Raw genomic sequence first — 15,213 nt, forward strand, 5'->3', positions numbered from 1 at the left:
GATCTTTAACACTTTTTTGTAGCAGTGTTTGTTTGGGTGCTATCATGGATTTGATTAGCAGATTACATGGTGTTGTCTTTTCTTGTGCCAGTATCTTGTTTGATGTTGGTATTAGTTTTTATACACCAATGTTGGGCTGTGTTCGTATATCCAGTCGACCATACTTGCTGGAATGTGTTGATGATATTTCATATTTGGCAGTGTGTATAGATGAGTCCCAGGATCATATTGGCATTGATGACATCCAGGAGGATGTAGTGGGCAGTTTTGAAGACTTAGTTTCTTTGGGTACAGAGGAGTTGGACAATAGTGCTACAGTTTTTGATACTCTGTATGTTGATATAAGCTTTAGAGTTGATTCACAGGACATGGATGGTAATACTCTAGAGACTAGTAACTTTGAGGATACTCCTTTAGACAGTACATCAGAGGAGGTTTGTAGGAGACAGTCAAGCTAGTGCCATCATGTGTCTAATCAGTTGAGAGTTAGTGACCGAGACATTGCTATCACTTGCCAGCATTTCGATGCTGCTCGTCAGTTGTTAGCAGTTTATGGATGGGGTTCTCCTACTAGTGATGAGTAGGAAGGTAGTTATCTTTCCTTGACAAAGATCCACTCTTTATGGGAGGCTATTCAGATTCTGAGACAGAATTATATGCAGTTGGTAGCCGACAGAGATTATCTTATGGAGTGGGGCAGTACAGCATATGATGCATGTTTGGCCAAGGAAGATGAGGTGAGTGAGCTTACTGAGCAGCTTGAGGTGACTTCTGAGATTCTTGAGAGTACACAGTTGGCTTTCAAGGAGTCACAGTTTCATTTGGCTAAGGTGACCATGGAGTTAGAGCGACTACAGTCTTTACCTGATTCTATACAGTCACAAGTTGTGGTGTTTGGTGATCTGAGGATGTCCATGGCCGAGATTGTCAGAGACAGTGGAGATGGGGATGCATCCATCCTTGATACTAACATTGGCATATCAGGTTCATTCCCATTAGAGTCAGGATTAGTTGAGTTGGGTGTTGTAGTAGATTTTTGTGGTATGCCTGACATGGGGGTGGCCTCTAGTACTGATGGCATAGAGACTAGAGATGTATCAAAGATCACGTGTGATGTTGGTGAGTTGGCAGTTGGCATGGTTCTTGCTAGTAATACTACTCCCTTGGTGATATCTTCGAAGGTAGTAGTCAGTTCCAACACGGTTAATGATCAATTGCAGTTAGTTTCATCTAGATTACAGTCTGAGCCACTAACTGAGATTGGCGAATTCTATCGGCATCACATTGTGAGGTACGCTCATCAATTTACCTTTGATGACCATGTTGATGAGATGATGATACAGAGATGTACTTTGGTTCCTAGTGCTTATCATTAGTTATGGGACAATTTGATGCCTCAAGATGAGAGTTGTGATGGGCATGACATGGTGATAGGTTCTGCAGTTGACAGCTTGATAATATGTGACTTAGAGAAGGAGTTTGGGAGTGATGCTTCAGTGGGTGTTGTTATTGATTCTACTCCTTTGGCTATGACATCTTCTAACTTAGCTAGTGATCAGTCCCAATGGGTTGTATCACTTGTTCATGGTGAGCTGTTGACTGAGGTTGGTTTTTTTAATCAACATTATATTGTAGGGTATGTACATCAGTTAGCATTTGATCCTTGTTTTGAGGAGTTGATGGCAGACAAATTTGGTTTGGATTCCATTCCTTACTCTTTATCTTGTAATGTCTTTTCACCATCAGCAGTGCATGAGAGTTATGGTTATGAGATAGTGGCTGGTGATTTGTAGAGTTGTGTTGACTGCAGGAGTTGTACAGTGTGTGGATTCTCTATACTTGGTATAGTTTCGTTCGAGAGTGTTCACCATTGTTGCAGAGTTGGATTGTACATTCCGTATAGGCCAGTGGGATGCGTTGATGGTATTTACTGTGTTGGTAGTTTGATTCGTCCACTTTACTTGGGTTCTGATGTTCTAAGAGTTTGTGTCTCATGGGTTTTTGACTGTGGTAGTGGTGATTTTGGAGTTTGGTTGAGCTATAATTGTCAGTTTGATTATGGATTCCTCTTGGTCATATTGCAGAGGATATTGCAGGAGCTTGTGTTAATGGGTAGTCATATAGTTCATGACTACATTTAGGATCCAAGTGGATTGATTGGTTTATTGTTCAGCCATTTCTTGAGGACAAGAAATGTTTGGGAGGGGAGGACTTGTCATGTCCCCTTTTCAAATAATTAAAAAATAATAATCTTTGTTAAGGCAGGCAGGCCGAAGAAAGTGAAGTTTCGAAAAAAGGGGGTTAATATTTGGAAACCGTTGGACTAATAAATGAAAATTATTATTAAAATATGTTTCATTAATCTCTCTTGGACGTGAGTTACGGTTATGCCCTCTTTTAAGGGGTTTGGAGGCATTTTGGGCTGATTCCAGAACTTGATTTTTGCTCATTCTTTGTTATTCTTCAGAGGCTGCCAAACCTGTGGAGAAGGAGACCCAAGAACGGGAGTTTGCAGGTTTCCAAGAAGGCTAAGGATGGGATTTTGAAGCCATTCCATGTGCATGCTCATATAGAGTTTGCCTTTGTGCTGAACAGTGCAGATTTGTGGGTTTTCGGGTGTGTTTTTTGTATGAGTTTGGTGTTTACAGTTGAGTATTTCATATTAGTTTGGGTTGATGCTGTATTTCAGACTTTAAGGTGTTAAAATAGAGCTGAATATATGTATTGGGACATGATTAAACTTTTGAGATAGATTATTAGTTTTTTGTGGTGTTTTCGAGCATTTTTGTGTTAATTTCGGGAGCCCGATGAGCATAGTTTTTGTCCTACATTTGTGAATTGTTGTGTAAAGGCTATACAGATCTGGAAATTTCATTTTGTAGGCTGTTATGCTGCTGAATTTTTTTTAAAAATTTCCATTTTCAGATTTATTAATAATTTGTGAAGTTGTGAAGTTTTTTGGCACTATTTCTGGCATACCCGATTTGGGGTTTCTTGAGAAATTTGGTGGATCTTTGTGATATTAGTTGTTTGATCTTGAAAATCTAATTAGAGGCATGAAATAACATATAAAATTAGAGAAAGGGACATTTCAGAGTAAATCTCCTAACAGGATTTTGTAAATCTTTTAACCAAGTGATTACTTAATTGTGAGTTAAAATCCTTTAGCAAGGTGAGACCTAAAAATATTTGTAAGCCTTTGATAGGGCAAACCCCTCACAGTGTTCATCATAGTTAATGATCAAACACTTTGTAACTGTAATTGGTCACACTTTACAATTGCAGTAATGAAGATTTGTGGGTGTCATCCCCACCTCGATTTTACCTTCTCATTGGAGGGTTTGTGGGTAACCAATTTATTGTGTTATGTGTTATTTACTTTATGCTATTGATGTGATGCATGGTTAAGTTATTTCAATTTTATATGTTAAGTTATGAGATGGATGTTGCTGATAAGTGTTAGAGGCAAAAGTTTTAAGTGTTGATTCACCCCCCCCACCCCCCCGCCACCCCCCCCCCCCCCCCCTCAAAACTTACTTTCCTATTGTTATTTCCAATAATTTTATGAAGTAATGGGAAAATAATTTGAAATCTCTATGGTTGGAGAGATTAAATTCTTTGTGGGTCTACAAGTTCATCAGATGAAGGATGGCATATACATCACTCAATCAAAGTACATCAGGGAAATATTGAAAGTATTCGGAATGGAAGATTCCAAACTAGTTGGGACACCTATGTTTATAGGACATAATCTCTCAAAGAATGATAATTCAAAGGATGTAAATCAAACTACTTAGATATCAACGATTGGGAAACTTCAGTATGTGATTCACACCAGGCCTGATATTGCATTGGCAGTTAGGATAGTTGCGAGATTTTTTGCTAATCTTAAAAAAAATCACATGATGGCAGTCAAAAGAATTTTGAGATATCTAAAAGGAACTGAAGATTATGGGTTATAGTACAAGAAAGGAGGAAATCTCAAGTTAAGAACCTTCACTGATACAAATTGGGTAGGAAGTATTGATGATAGGAAAAGTACTAGTGAAGGATAATTCTTTCTTGGAAAGAGGCTAGTGTCTTGGACAAGCAAGAAGTAGAATTATATTTCTAAATCCAAAATAGAGGCATACTATGTTATTGTAGTAGTTAATTGTTCTAACATAATGTGGATCAAGCAATTGACATCGAGAATGAAAGAAGAAATCAAGGAACTAGTGGTTATATATTGTGATAACACAAGTGCAATTCATATATCCAAAAATCTAGTGATGCACAAAAAAAAAAAACACATTGCAATCAAATATCATTTCCTAAGGGGATCGGTTTAAGACAAAGAGCTTAGACTAGAATATGTGAACACCAACGAGAAGATAATAGATCTATTTTCCAAAGCTTTACCTAAGAATGCATTTACGTATCTACGAGGTAAGCTAGGGTTTATTCCCCTATCTGATGCTCACTAAAAGAAAAATATAGTGTGGCATCAACCAAGCTCCATTGAAGATCAATCAAGTTGATGCAGTGTAATGTAGAGCATATTGCATATGAATTAGTAGAAATGGTACATTGTAGTTTTAGAAATCTATATCCTTTGGCAATTGATGTCAAAGAGGGATATTTTAGTGTCAACATGGAAGATTGAGGGAAGTTCAGTATCAATGAGAGAGAGAGAGAGAGAGAGAGAGAGAGTCTTGATATTTAGATAATGGAATGTACAACTAAGAGGGAGAAAATTACAGAAGAATATTAACAAGAAAGCAACAGAGACAAATCCAAGAAGAATCTTAGAAGGAGTTAGTATGGATGAGAATTGGAATAAAACTAAGGATATTATCTCATTGCTCATTTCTTATTAGTTTATGTTGACATGTTGTGTTGCCGTCAATGCCAAAGAGGTATTTTGTTGGAAATAATTCTTCAGTTGTATATTGTCAGATGTTTACACAAATGCCAACATTAACCAAGAAATGTAGAGTTTTTAGTATTAACCTTATATATCTCAGTATTAACTGAGTAGTCAAGTAAAGAAGACTTTCTAGTATTAACTGAGAAATTGGTTAATAAATGGATTCCTACTTGCAGTGTTGACTTAGTGGTCAAGCATCAAAGGCTTGTAGTATTGACTGAGTAGTTGGGCATTGAAGAAGTCAGAGTGTCAACTGAGTTTCAATTCTAGTGTTGACCATGTACTCAGTCCTAGTGTTGACTGAGTGATGATAGAATGTAATTATCAAATAGTCTATTAACTAAGGTTGACTATTTCAATGTTTATTTAGAAGTGTATTCAAGCCAATTTTTCCTACCTTATGATATATAAGAAAGATCAAGTTGTGAGGACAAAGAGTAACAACTAGAATATGAAATAAGATGGATATGTGACCAAAGGAAAGGTAGAGTGGGAAAGTGTGGAAGATAAGATGTAAAGAATATCTGATCAAGAAGGATCCAGAGGTCAAGCCAAAACATAGATCTAAATTTGCAAAGAAAGTTGCTTCATAAATTAGGTCAAATTGGTGTTTCTTTATAAACATTGTAATAGTAAAGAAGTCTCTTAACATAGTTGACTTAATAGTCATTTTGTAAATCCTCTAACAGGGTGACATTTCAAGATTTAAGTGTTTGAAGATCTCTAACCAAGCCACTCCTAACAAGATGATTTGAATCCTTTAATAGGGTCATACTTAATAGTATGTTTTGTAACCTTTAACAGGGTTGGCTCCTAACATGGCTCACTACAGAAGAGTGAAAATTATTATGACTTGTTGTAAGGTGGTTTTTCCCAAATTGGGTTTCCACATTAAATCTTTGTGTCATCTGTGTTCATATTATTTTCTTATGCTTTATGTTTCTGCAGCTAAGTTACTGAAGGATAAAATAGTTTAATAATCTTAAGTTTTCTTTGTTAATCAAGCTATTCAACATTGCATGATCAGTGGAAGATTGTATTGACATCTAAGGGACAAGGATTTGTTTTTGTGGTAACTGATTCACCCCTCCCCTCTTAGTTACTCCTGTACATTTCCAACAATTAAAATTTGTGGCAGGATTTGTTTGTCATGATTGTTAATATATCTAGGATTCATCCTTAGGGATTGTATGTCTATAAGAGATTTTATATAGAGTGATGTCTCCTTAAGGCTTGTATATCTAAAAGGGATAAAAAGAAAAAGCAGAATTAATCCTAAAGGATTGTATGTCCATAATATATCTGAGTGTAATGTAACATTGAAAACAATGTGTGTGTGTGTGTGTGTGTGTGTGTGTGTGTGTGTGTGTCTGTGTGTGTGTGTCTGTGTGTCTTTACAAAATTTGATTGAATTGTATGGCCCCATGCTAAATATTTTACAAACTATGTAATGGAAGCAATGGATTTAATTTAGCCTACATGCATCCACTAGACATATTTCCAATATGGAATGCCCCCAAGAAAGGACAAATCAAGGGAAATGAGTACATGACAAAATGAAGATCACAAAAGGGATCTACCAACATTAGGATCAGTGTTATCATCTGATAATATGTAAACTATTGTATCAAAATGAAATATCAACATTCCCCAAAGGTTGTTGAACTCAAACATAATGGATGAAGGACACATACGAGTTATGAATAATAGTCTTTTTTGGATAACATTATGGAGACCAAAAATAATAGGTGCTACCATTTTTCATCATCCCAAGCAGACAACATGAAGCACATTTAAGAACAATGAGACATGTACAACATACCATTTAACAACATATAGAAGACGTGTGATACAGATAGAAGAATGATTTTGACATTGTGATTCCTTTATCACCTTGCACCAATGGAGTGACAAGGGTTGTTTAAATAAATCTAAACAAAATATATAGAACAACACATCATGGGGAATGCAAATTACAAAAGACAAACAAATAAAATCCATGACACAAGATGAGCTAGTTAAGCATATCATCTACCCCTTATCTCATTCTATAGTGTTTTGGGATAGTAGACAACTCGCAAGAGGAACAATATTAGGTACAATAGAAGGAACAATAACCAATTCCAAACAAGGACCATATTATGAAAATAGGTCAATGTGTTTGTTATTAGGAGTGATAGATAATTGTTGTAAAAGTATAGCTAGTAAGTCATGATCAAGATCAATAATATCATACATATCATTAGAATTTATGGCATGAATATAGTTTTTAGTACCATGAACATCATGATCATCAAGAGTATCTAATTTATCCCTTTTATATCTAAAAGGGATAAAAAGAAAAAGAAGAATTAATCCTAAAGGATTGTATGTCCATAATATATCTGAGTGTAATGTAACATTGAAAACAATGTGTGTGTGTGTGTGTGTGTGTGTGTGTGTCTTTTGAATTGTATGGCCCCATGCTAAATATTTTACAAACTATGTAATGGAAGCAATGGATTTAATTTAGCCTACATGCATCCACTAGACATATTTCCAATATGGAATGCCCCCAAGAAAGGACAAATCAAGGGAAATGAGTACATGACAAAATGAAGATCACAAAAGGGATCTACCAACATTAGGGTCAGTGTTATCATCTGATAATATGTAAACTATTGTATCAAAATGAAATATCAACATTCCCCAAAGGTTGTTGAACTCAAACATAATGGATGAAGGACACATACGAATTATGAATAATAGTCTTTTTTGGATAACATTATGGAGACCAAAAATAATAGGTGCTACCATTTTTCATCATCCCAAGCAGACAACATGAAGCACATTTAAGAACAATGAGACATGCACAACATACCATTTAACAACATATAGAAGACGTGTGATACAGATAGAATGATTTTGACATTGCGATTCCTTTATCACCTTGCACCAATGGAGTGACAAGGGTTGTTTAAATAAATCTAAACAAAATATATAAAACAACACATCATGGGGAATGCAAATTACAAAAGACAAACAAATAAAATCCATGACACAAGACGAGCTAGTTAAGCATATCATCTACCCCTTATCTCATTCTATAGTGTTTTGGGATAGTAGACAACTCGCAAGAGGAACAATATTAGGTACAATAGAAGGAACAATAACCAATTCCAAACAAGGACCATATTATGAAAATAGGTCAATGTGTTTGTTATTAGGAGTGATAGATAATTGTTGTAAAAGTATAGCTAGTAAGTCATGATCAAGATCAATAATATCATACATATCATTAGAATTTATGGCATGAATATAGTTTTTAGTACCATGAACATCATGATCATCAAGAGTATCTAATTTATCTAAATTTATTGTAATATAATCTAAGATATGACTAACATTCTGATGTTTGTTCATTTTAACCTTGTTTAAATTTTCTTCCTCAAAATATTTAAAAACATGGGTTGATCAAAGGGAAAAAAATACTAGGGCATATATGAGGTAAAGAAATATTTTGAGAAACACATTTGCATACTTTAGCTTGACACTTCCAACGATGAGTATTTTAGTTATATTTAGTCTTGCTAGATATTTGAGGTGAGATAGGATCAATCAACATCAAGTCCTTTTCTTCTTTAGGAGGAAGAAAAAAAGGAGCCACACTAGGTTGAGAGATAATAGGAGAAAGATGTGTCTAAGAAACAAGATGTGGATCAAAAGTATATAAAGGAGGAATAAGTGATGTAGGAAGAATGTCACAACTAGGATCATCCTCATGTTTTCTAAGTTAACAAATATTTTGAATTTTAAAAGCTTGGTGTAATTAGAATAGATAATTAGGATGAAGTTGAGATGATTAAAAAATAGAAGGCCAAAAGAAATCAAGGTCAATAAAATATCGAGGAACAAAAGGTTGATAATGACTCTGGTTAACAGTAATGATCTATCAATTATTAGGGAATCGAAGATATTTATGAATAGGAGAAGCCACAAATTTCATTGAGATAAGCCAAGGAAGACCAAGTTTGACTTCAAATTTATTAGAAGTAGGAATGATAATAAAACTAGTCCCCAAATTTTTACTGCCAACTTTCGCAAGAAATGAAATGGAACCATGGGAAGGACAAAGAAAATTATCCCAAGTTTTAATCAAGAAATTAGATTTATTGTAAGAATATTTATGCAATTAATTACTTATAAAATATTCTTTAGTTATCAACTTCACCATGCCATTAGGATCAACAAGGGAACCACATGAAGGAATATCATCAACCCATGTGATAATGTAAAGATGACCACTAGATTCCTTAACTATTTCAACATGATCAAAGATAATGCAAGGAAGAGGTTGAGATTGAAATTTAAGCTTAACATGATCAACTGTATTGACAATATATTGGGTTCGTCATCCTTCTCATCATAATTATTGTATGGGAGAATAAGGTGGATTGATAGTATTGGTTGAATGAGATGGAAAATCAGTAGTGCAGATTCAAAAATTCCAATCAGTGGTGCAATCAATTTATATCAATGGTTAATATCAACATCAAAACATATAGCATTAGAATCAATAATTTTTTTCACCATATTTCTCAAGGGAAGACATCATTTAGTATCATAATCAAGTTAACAATGAAATTAACATAAAGATTTGGGATCATAAAATGGAGGTGCAGGTTTAGATGAGTTAATTGGTTTGATATGAGGAAGTTTAATCATGTTTAAACTCATTAAATTTAACATTACATTATGAAAAAGGTTCAAAAAGTAGACTAAAAGTATAAGAAGGTCTAAAAATAAAGGACAAAGGAGCCACACCTTTTGGTGTTGTTGCCACTAAATAAATTCATCAACAGTTTTGGATGATTTATTGATTTTCTTGTAGCTATTAGATTATGAAGCATTTTAAAATTAGATGTGGAATCACTTTTATCAACAACAAAAAAGAGCCATTGGAATGTTTCTCTTAAATCAACTCACTTGAAGTTTATAATGATGAAGCACTGCACACAATTGTGAAAAGGAATAGAACTTAGTAAGGAGAATCTTATTCAAAATGTCTTTTTGTAAATTAGAAATGATAATGCATTGTATATCAAAATCAAGCACAATACAAGAGATCCAAGCATGGAAATGTTTAAATGTACCAATGAAGTTACTAACTTTTTCTTTAATACCTTGTTTGCAATGCATCAAATCAATTTAAAAAAATTGTGGACCGATGTTGTTTCAGAATTGTTGAATAAAATCATTAGCAATCTTGTGGAAGGAATTAATGAAATAAGGAGGAGAGATATCACAAAAAAAGGTTTGGAATTTTTGACATGTCATAGGATCACCATCACCTTTATATGTTTTTAGATGGGGAATCTTGATACTTGTTGAATAATCACTTAGACAATATCCATAGACAAAGGACTAGAAATATCACATGTAGCTTGGATTGAGTAAAGGAAGAAAATTGGTATGACAAAGAAGACACAATATGAGCTAATATATTACTTGTGGAAAATGTAAAAGAAAGGATAGGAGGGGGAATAAATTGGAAAAATTAGGAACATTATGTAAAAAGGAAGTAATGTTTGAAGAGGCATGATTTAAGCTAGGAAAATTGTAGGAAAGGGGATTTGAATAGGAAAAAGGAACACTATGATAAAAAAGGTATAGATAAGAGAAATGAAATACATAGAGCACTCATAGGAATATGAGAAATAGTAGGATTAGGGACACTCATATGTGTGTGATCAGGAGCTTGAATTAAAGTTGTGATGAGAAGTGGAGAATAAGTGGAGATACTAGGAGTAGAACTAGAGATAGGAAAAAAAGTTTCAAAACTTGTAGAAGGTCAGACACAACCAAATTCTTGGATACATTCCATCATAGAGTTTCCTTTAGGATAAATAACATGGAAAAAATTGTTGGAATAATCAAATGGGAAGAATACTTCTGAGAGAGAGGGGGGGGGGGGGGGGGGGTGAATCAGAAGTATCTAACTTTAATCTTAAAAACTTTTAACTAAAAATAAACTGCATGCATGTAAATATATCAAATAACCATAAAGTAAACACATGCATCAACACACATAACACCAAATTTGATAACCCAGAAACCCTCCAAAATGAGAAGGTAAAACTGGGGTGGGGATGATACCCACAAAATATCACTGCAACCATAATGTTTGACCACTTCTGATGGTCTGCCTTGTTAAAGGCTTGCCCTGTTAAAGGCTTTACACTATGTCAATAGTGACCTATTTAAAGGATTTCCAAACACTTTACTTGAAGTGCTACCTTGTTAAAGGATTTTATCACCTTTTTAAAGGATCTAGCATTTAGCTGTTAAGTTAAGCTATCAACATAGGATTTTCCTTCTAACACAATTGCTAGAGAGTATTAGATAAATAAACTTGATAGCTTACAATCCAAGATTGCTGAATTTAGGTACTTGATTTTCTCTCTTTGATCTTGATCCTCTGAGATCTGATATCTGTTCGATGCCCTTTCTCTATTATGACTAACTAAATATGCAATTGCTGATCAAATCACTAAGTCTCTAACACCCTTGCTACTTGCCCTATTCTACAATTCACTCTCTTCAACTATTTATCTGCTTATCAACTCCTTAACTACTTCAAATTGAGTGGTCTATGCCTTCTTATAAAGGCTTCAAAGACTTAGGGTAAGGTATGAATTCACGAACTAATTTTCCTGCTCAAATCCTGGGATTTATCCTATTGGTTGCATGCAATCTCCACTTTTCTTATTGGCTACATGCTAATTGCATAGGTAAAAGAAAAGATTCGAACTTATCTTTTAGATCCTTCGTGATTCATCCAAAAATAGTTTGTATTTGAGTTTGTGAAGGCACACACTCATATGTTGATTCTGTGTTACTCGACACATATTGGATTACTAGTGCTTGGCACATATATAATTCTAGTTTGTTAGCACCTATAACATTCTATCTTGCTCAGCACATATAGCATTCTGGCTTGCTCGACACATGTAGCATTCTGGCTTGCTTGGCATCAATTGTGACTCAACACATACATATCACTCGACACCTGTATCATGCTCGACACCTATTGGAATTTTGGCTTGACATATATGGTGTACTTAGCTTCTATATAATAATTGGTTAAGTGTGTTGACACTCAATTGTCAAAACCATTCTGAGACCACCAATTTCCCCATTGACATGAGTGTCAAAAACACTTAACTAAGCATTATACTTGATCTTATGAGTACATTCTTCATTCTGTTTGGCATATGTACAAGATTTTAAAAACTTGTTCAAAATTTTGTAAAGAGCAATATACCTCAAAATTCTTATGACTCCCCCTGAGTTGATGTGCCATTTCTATTCTTGTAACCAAAATTCTTGTGCTGAATTTGTCTCATGCTGATGTATCTGATACTCTTTGCCTTTGTACTATTTTTGCTTTCTATACTACCTTCCATTCTTATTGATAACTCCCCCAAAACATTATATCTCTCCCTTTCTATTTACACATTATGTCTTTACCCTTTTTATTGTTTCTCCCCCTTTATTATATCTCCCCCTTTTTGACACTGATGTCAAAGGGTACTAAGGTTTAAGACCATATTTTGCCAAACATGTACTATTTAACTCCATAATCTTCTTAAGAGCTACATCCCAATTCTTCAAAGCAATTTCCAATGATTTATGCTGAATGACAATCTCTACAACAAGATGAACAAGTCCATCTAAAGTCGAAAGATTAGGATCTTTGTTTAGAACAATCTCAGTATAGGCTTGTTCTTTATGGAGTACTTCCAAATGTGGGGTAATGGAAGATTGTATCTGCATTAGTTTGGCCTTGATATTGGCCTCCTCAGTTGTTAGTGTAGCTAATTCTTTCTGTGTGTGAAGTGTTTGGGCAAAATGCTTCTCACTCTGAGCTGGATCTTTTGGCAGTTGAGTGCTGGAAATATTTAGATTTCTCTTCAAGCTCATTATTCTTTGACTTTTTTCCTATGTGAAGTATGAAAAATCACACAACTTTTTGTACAATGAGAATACATTCTCAAGTATAGTTTTTACTTTTTCAATCTTTTTAGCCAATTCTACCTTTGAAAGTGCTATTTCGCTTGATATTTTCTCATTAACTTTTCCTTGGAATTTCTTCTCAGACCATTCCATGAGTTTTATATTGGTTTCCTGGTCTTCATTTGTCACCTGGTCTACAATGTCTAATAGTTGTTCCATTATTGGCTTGGTTTCATTAGGTGTTTGCAAGTTGAAGGCATCCAAAAAGATTTCCTTGATCTGATGTAATGTTTGCTTTTGTTTATACTCCTTCCTGAGTATCTCTTTCCTTTTTCTCTTATTCAATGTTTCCTACATTTCAGTGATTTTCTCAATGCTTATTTTTTTTGGGTCATAACTAGGTATAACTATCTCCTCATCTAACTTAGGGTCTCCATTGTGAAGTACCCTTGTTACCTTTGTTGAGCTCGAGCCTGGTATAGAAATTTGCAATGGAATTACATTAGTTCTCAGCTTTTGAAGGACTTTTATAGGAGTGCTAGTAGTTGGTAGTTCTACTAATGTTTGTATTGCAGCCTGCTTCTCTTCCTTTGGTGTGTCCTTGTCTTCTTTTGATCTTCCTAAATCAATTACAAATATCTGAGGTGTACCTTGTGTCTATACTATAGGATCAGATGTAGCAATCTATCCTATTTTTTTTGTTGATGTATCTTTTCCTTCTTCAGTAGTCGACCTTTGTAGCATGGTGTCAACTATTCCAGATGTATGAACTATTTGAATTGATGATGGAAGCATTATAAGTTGACCACTAGTAGCTGTAGAGATGATGGAAGGTGGTTCTTGTGGATTCACCTTATCTCTAATTGAATCAACTACTGCCTTTTGTAACTCATCCACATTGACCAATACTAGATTTTTACATAACTTAGCATGTTGTGTGGATTGGTCAAGGATATTTTTTGAGATCTTCTCCAGTTAGTGGATTGATGTTCTAAAAAGATTTGTTAGGAACATCCTTCACAGTTATGGTATCTATGATGTGATGATGACATGAGGAGGGCTAGGAGGTGGCAATTGTGTGTCTTGCACACTCTGTTCTTCTTGTTGCTATTGTTGATCAACTGTTGCCATTTCATCTCATTTTTGTGTCTCCTCCTCTTCTCCTTTTTCCTTTTCTTCTTCCTCTTTCTTCTCTTCTTCTCCTTTCTCTTCTTCTTTCTTCCCTTCTTCTCCTTTCTCTTCTTCTTTCTTCTCTTCTTCTCCTTTTCTTATTTCCTTTTCCTCATTTTGTTTCTCCACCTTCTTCTTCTCACTAGACTCTGCCTTATCTACATTATCACCTTCTTTAGTGTTTTGTCCCTCTTCTTCTCCATCCTTGACAGTAGTCAAGTTATATATTGACATCCATAATTTTGTGGACTTATTGACAACTTCTTCAATCTTGTTTTGCAAGATGCTAAAGGCTCTATACTTTGGTGCAAACTTGCCTCTATCTCCAAGATTGGAAAAAGACCTAAGTTTGATGTTTCCACATTTTTGACAAATTTTAACTCGAAGGAACTAGTCAATTGGATCAATGAATTAGAGGAGTGCTTTGAGTATGAATATATTGAGGATCCTAATAGGGTCAAGTTTACGAAGGAAAAATTGAGTGAACATGTGAAGATCTGGTGGTAGGAGATTTTGTTGGAGAAAAATAGAAGAGGAAATGCTGAAATCACTAGATGAGACCAAATGATAGCTAAATTGAAGTGAAAATTCATTCGCACGGATTATGAGATTGATTGGCTAAAGAAAATGCAATGGTTGAAGTAAGTGGGAAGACCTATTCAAGAGTATACTAAAGAGTTCTACTAAGTTCTCATTAGAACCAACCATGCAGAAGATGATAAGGAGAAAGTTTTCCATTATCTTAATGGGTTAAGGCCAAATATTTAGGAGTTGAGTTTGGTTCAAATGACCAATATTGGGGATGCATACTAGTTTTCCCTAAGTGTTGAGAAGTATATGAGAGCAAAAATTGATAATGAAAATAGAGGTATAGGTCGCAATGAAACATCTAATGGATGATCTTATGGAGGCCAAAATTATGATTAGAAGAATAAAGATAAGGCTATTAGCACCAGTTAGAACTAGAAGGGAAATAATTCCAATCATTTCCATGATAAAAGAATAGAGATCAGAGAGGAAGAGGCAGAGGGCAAGGATATGGAAGAGGAGGTTTCTATGGAAAATGCTTTCACTATGAAAAAGAAGGGCATATAGAATTTGAATGGTCCTAGTGCCAAGGACTAACAAATTAGAGAACA

Source organism: Cupressus sempervirens, chromosome 6 (assembly GCF_028749045.1).
Source record: "Cupressus sempervirens isolate cs-2001-9-10 chromosome 6, ASM2874904v1, whole genome shotgun sequence".
NCBI classification, from domain to species: domain Eukaryota; kingdom Viridiplantae; phylum Streptophyta; class Pinopsida; order Cupressales; family Cupressaceae; genus Cupressus; species Cupressus sempervirens.